The sequence below is a fragment of the Leopardus geoffroyi genome, chromosome E2 (genome assembly GCF_018350155.1).
Source record: "Leopardus geoffroyi isolate Oge1 chromosome E2, O.geoffroyi_Oge1_pat1.0, whole genome shotgun sequence".
Lineage (NCBI taxonomy): Eukaryota > Metazoa > Chordata > Mammalia > Carnivora > Felidae > Leopardus > Leopardus geoffroyi.
In genome coordinates this window covers 34,606,932-34,612,931 of record NC_059335.1, presented here as the reverse complement: position 1 = coordinate 34,612,931, position 6,000 = coordinate 34,606,932, and positions in this window count along the sequence as shown.

Here is a 6,000-nt window from a genome sequence, read left to right as displayed (position 1 = left end):
CAGCCAAAAGATTCGAATAAACACTTAAAAAAAAAAAAAAAAAGGAAATCCAACTGGCCCATAAATGCATGAAGAGGTGCCCTATCTCATTAATTGCCTTAGAAACACAACTTGTAATACCAGTGAGACATCCCTCTATGCCCAGCAGATGGCCAGAAATTAGCTATGCCAAGTGTGGCATTGGGAGCAATGGGAACGCGCATCCAGGCTGGATGGGAAATTTGTTCAACCACTTCAGAACACCGGTATCACGCAGTAGGGCTGAAGATACATGTGACCTGTATTCCAGAAATTCCGCTTCTAGATGCATAGCTTGGAGGAAAACGTGCGTACGTGTGCCACCACCTACATAGGAGAAGGCTCCCGCATCCTTACAATAGCGGGAAATCGCAAGCAACGCACCCAGCAAGACGCTACTGGGTTCCTGACTTGCAGCAATGAGCATGCGCAAACTATCTACGCATGCGCAAACTGTATCTACCAACGCGTGCATGCGCAGTATCTACGCATGCGCAAACTGTATCTACGCAAACTACACACAACAGCACGGATGAATCCTACAAATACAGTGTGAGTTGAAGGACTGTGGGCTTTTGTTTAGATAAACTTGCCAAACAGGCAAAACCCAAACTATTGTTTAGACATGCAGATACAGGTGGTAAAACTATCAATACAAGTGAGGAAGCGATTCTTTTAAGTGTCAGGATGTCTCTCTCAGGGAGGTGTGTAATGGAGAAAGGGGGCTGGGGGTTTCTGGGGGCGGTGGTTACATGGGGATAGGCTTTTATCATTTTTTGTTAAATTGTGTGTATATCTCTACATTCACGGTGCTTTGTAATGTTTAAAAATGATTAAATCAGTAAAACTGCCTCACACACCACCTGCTCTCCCATCCTGTGCGCCCCACCGCAGTTACAGACAGGCCACTCCAACCACCCAGGACCCCCAGGTATCAGCTCTGATGCCTCCCAACCCTAAACGACATCCAGTCAGGCCTTCTACCCTGCGGGTCCTCCTTGCAACTCCTCTCAGAGCCTCACCCCCTCTCTGTACCTGTATCAGCACCACTGGGGGTAGGGAGGCCCAGCATCATCTCGGGTCCACCCAAGGGTAACCGGAGACAGCTGCTCCTCCCTGGCTGTCCCTCCAACCTGTCTCCGCCCTTTTGAAGTGACCTTTTTGAAACACCACTTGATCAAGAACTCTCCTGGTCAAAGGCCTTCAATATCTCCCTGCTGCCCAAGCTCCGTGACCGAGCCCCTTCTCCTTCCTCTGGTTTCCCTCCTGCCTCTCTCACTGCCACCCTGCCCACTAAACCCGCTTGCTTCTCTCCCTCTCACTCTCTCTCTCTCTTCCTCTCCTTTTCACCGCCCCCCAACCTCAAGCCTTTGTCCAAAACACCTCTTCCCCTCCTCCGGTCTCACCCTATTCAAGACTGAGGTCTCAGCTAGAAGCCCCCTTTCACAAGAAGCCTCCCTCCCTGCTGGAATACACCCCCACCCTGCCCCAACACCCTGCCTAAGGAAGCAGCCAAGCCCACAGGCTCCAGGCTCTGGGCCATGGGGAGGCTGGTGTTCCTGCAACCCAGGCACCTGGTATGAGGGAACGAAGCCAGGACTTGCCAGAGACCAGAGGCTCCCACTGTTGGGGACAGCTGGAAGGAAGGTCTGGGGTGCCTCTGAGATGCAGCCTGTCAGCTTCCGTCCACAAAGCTTTCCCTGGGCCAGAAAGCCTGGGGAGGGGCAGGGAGAGAGCCGATAGAAGAGATTCCATGGGCTCCAAAACAAGGGCTCCAGCAGTGATGGTGAGGGGTGAAGGTCTTTCCCCCATTTTCTTTTAGGAGCAACATAAGCCTCCCAGATTTTCATTGAACTCAAGGGCCTTCTCCACAAATGACAAACTGAATGTCCCGCCCATGCAGGGGAAGGGGGTATTAGGGTCTAATGTGAATTAAAAATTAATAATAATGAAATGTGACATTTTTGCCAAGCCCCCAAGTCTGTCCACATACATCATGCTATTTTATCACTGCCTGGTTTGTCTTCTGTCCCACCAGATGGTGAGCTTGCCAGGGGGGGTGCCGGAAGCAGGAACTGTACCTCCCTCCTTCATGGGGAAACCCAGGACTGAGCAAGGTCTGGCTCTGTAGAAGGTCTCGGTGCATGTGGGATATACAGTGGGTAGATGGACAGATGTTGGATGGATGGATGGATGGATGGATGGATGGATGAAGGGGCACATGGGTGAATAAAAGCATGATAATAGACAGATGCACAGACGTTAGGATGGACAGGTGGACAGACGGATGAATGAAAGACAGGTGGATGGCTAGATGGTCCGGTGGATGGCTGGATGAGGGGGCAGATGAATGGATAGATGAACAAATGGAAAATGAAGGGAAAAAAATGGATGGATAGACAGACAGAAAGATGGATGAACAAACAGACGGGTGAAGACAAAGGGACAAAGGATTGGTGGATCAGAGACGGGTAGACAGACCCACAGCTGGATGGGCAGACTTACCAATTTTCTTCTTTAACGGAGGTATGGAAGCCAAGTAGGTCAGGGCTTCAAATGCACCTTTTTTTTTTTTTTAATTTTTTTTAACGTTTATTTATTTTTGAGACAGAGAGAGACAGAGCATGAATGGGGGAGGGTCAGAGAGAGGGAGACACAGAATCTGAAACAGGCTCCAGGCTCTGAGCTGTCAGCACAGAGCCCGACGCGGGGCTCGAACTCACGGACTGCGAGATCATGACCCGAGCCGAAGTCGGCCGCCTAACCGACTGAGCCACCCAGGCGCCCCAAATGCACCCTTTTTGCCGATGCCCCACCCTGCAGCTAGCAGGAAGGTGGCTGCCGCTGCTGCCCTCTGCAGGCCACCTGAGGGAGCTGGGACCAGGGAGAAAGGCAGACAAGGCCAACTGTGACCCCTGGTGGTTGCCATAAGAATGACCACCCCAGATACCCCGGAGACTGGATGACTCAGTTGGTTAAGTGTCCAGCTTCAGCTCAGGTCATGATCTCACGGTTGGTAAGTTTGAGCCCCGCATTGGGCTCGCTGCTGTCCCTGCAGAGCCCACTTCGGATTTTCTGTCCCCGGTTCCCTCTGCCCCTCCCCCCTCTCTTTCTCTCACAAAAATAAATAAAAACAAACAAAAAAAGATGTGAAGAGCCACAAAAGTAAAACAGTAAACATTAAAAACAAACAAACAAAAAAAGGAATGACCACCCAAGAGCCTGGCTCGGCCACCCTGGCCGTGCCCTGCCAGCTGGGGAACCCACCTTCGCCCTCACCCCAGACCCTGACCTCCTGGCTCCTAGGCTGAGGCTCCCATCAAATTGTTCTTAGACACAGCCCGCAGAATCTATGTGTCCAGTGATGGACCAGGCGTTCACTTACACTGTGGAGGGCCTGCCATCTGCCCAGCCCTGTTAGAGAGTGCCTGGAGAGAGTGCCAAGGACATCTGTGGACAGGTGACCAGTAACAGCCCACATTTAAGCACTTAAGACCAGGCCACTCACAGCTTTTTCTCTCTGATCCCTCGCCTCACCCCTAGAAGTAACAACTTGAGCAATCTCCATTTTACAGGTGAGAAAGCTAAGTCTCAGAGAGGCCAAGGGCTGTGTTTGAGTGAGTGAGTGAGTGAGTGGCAGAGCCAGGATTTGAACCCAGGTTGTCTGGGATTCCCCCATCCTTGCTCCCTGCCCCTCTGACAAACCCTGCTGTGACAATAATTGTGGTTGACTTTCTGAGTATCCAGGGTGGGACCACAGCATGAACACACACATACGGCCTCCGCCACAGCAGGACTTGTCACCTGGTTGGGTCACTTCCATCCCCTCATTGTTCAGCACAGGCTGGTTTGGATCTCAGCTTCAGCACTGAGTAGCTGTGTGCCCTTGGGCGAGTCACTTAACCTTTCTGTGCTTAGTTTCCTCATGGGTGTAACAAGTATGATAATAACCACATACCTCACTGGCTTGTTAGGGAAATTAAATGAGCTATTACACATAGTGGGCATCTGGTACACATAGTAAAGGTTTCCTCTCACCATTATGAGGGAGAAAATGGGGCTCAGAAAAGGGAAAGCCTGAATATTTACAGGTGTGACAATTCCCTGCCTCTACACTTGCCTTCCTGTGTTAAAAAAAAAAAAACAACTTTGGGGCACCTGGGTGGCTCAGTCTGTTAAGCATCCGACTTTAGCTCAGGTCATGATCTCACAGTTTGTGGGTTCAAGCCCCGTGTCGGGCTCTGCTCTGACAGCTCAGAGCCTGGAGCCTGCTTCAGATTCTCTGTCTCCCCCTCTCTTTGCCTCTCCCCCACTCACGCTCAGTCTCTCTCCATCTCTCAGAAATGAATAAATGTTAAAAAAAAAATTAAAAACACAGTACAATCACATCAGCCTTCTCCCTGGAAACAAGTCCCGTCCTGTGTTACCTTCAAATAAAATCCAAATTCCAGAGCCCCCCTCTTCTCTTCTCCCTCCTCACCTCTGCACCCCAGAGGCTTCCTGAATTTTGTGGGTTTCATCTACTACTCTTAGTATGGATACACACATGGATATTATTTTGTTGGTTTTACACTTTATAAAAAGAGCATCAGACTCTATCTAGTCCCTGAGACTTGAGTTTTTTACTCAGTATCACATGTCTTAGACTCATCCACATTATTCCAGCATTTCTGCAATTGTAAGCAGTGCTGTCATGAACATCCTCAAGCTGCATGTATCTCTAGGTGCACCTGCGAGGCTTCTTCTTCGAATCCGGGGGTGGGGGGGGGGGCGGGATTCCTAGGACACAGGTGTGCCAGGGTCCATCTTCACAAAGAAATGTCCCACTGTCTTTCTATGGTGCCTGAACCAATTTGCTCTCCTACCAGCAATTTTCGGTTTCTGTTGACCCACATCCTCGACAACATTTAATAGCACCAGACATCAGACTCTTTACCAGTCAAATGGGGAGAAAGTGATGTCTCATTGTGGTCTTCATTTCCAGATCCCTGGTCACCAGAGAGTGTAAGCCTCTCACTGTGTTTTCTGACCGTAGCTGGTTCATCATTCGTGAAATGCCAGTTCACATTTTGTGCATTTTTGTCTTGAGCTGTTTATCCTTTTCTATTAGTCCTGCTCTTTTTGCTGTTGTTGTTGTTTGTTTATTGGTTTGAAGAGGCCCCTAGTCCAATGTGGGGCTTGAACTCATGACCCTGAAACCAAGAGTCGCATACTGTACTGACTGAGCCAGCCAGGTATCCCTACTTTCTGTTTTCTCCTTCCTTAGCCTTTTAAAAAGCTTTCAATGTGTTTGTTTTCCTACCTTTACCTCTCTATTGGAATGAAATGTATACATTCCAGTTTTATTTTTTTAGTCATTACCTTGAAGTTTTACCATGCACATTTAATTAACAATACCTAATGTTAAACAATATATTGATGACCCCCCCTCCCCATTCCTCCCAAGTGCAAGGTCTTTAGAGCACTTTAGCCTTGGTCTTACTCTGCCCCCCAATGGGATCGATTCCTTGATTTCTCTGTCTGTTGCTTCATTATTGGTGTGTAGGAATGCAACCGATTTCTGTGCATTGATTTTATATCCTGCAACTTTGCTGAATTCGTGAATCAGTTTTAGTGGGTTTTTGGTGGAATCTTTTGGGTTTTCCATATAAAGTATCTTGTCATCTGCCAAGAGTGAAAGTTTGACCTCCTCCTGGCTGATTTGGATGCCTTTTATTTCTTTGTGTTGTCTGATTGCTGAGCCCAAGACTTCCAATACTGTGTTGAATAACAGTTTTGAGAGTGGACATCCCTGTCTTGTTCCTGACCATAGGGGGAAAGCCATCAGTTTTTCCCCATTGAGGATGATATTAGCATTGGGTCTTTCACATATGGCTTTTATGATCGATCTCGAGGTATGATCCTTCTATCCCTACTTTCTTAAGTGTTTTTATCAAGAAAGGATGCTGTATTTTGTCAAATGCTTTCTCTGTATCTATTGAG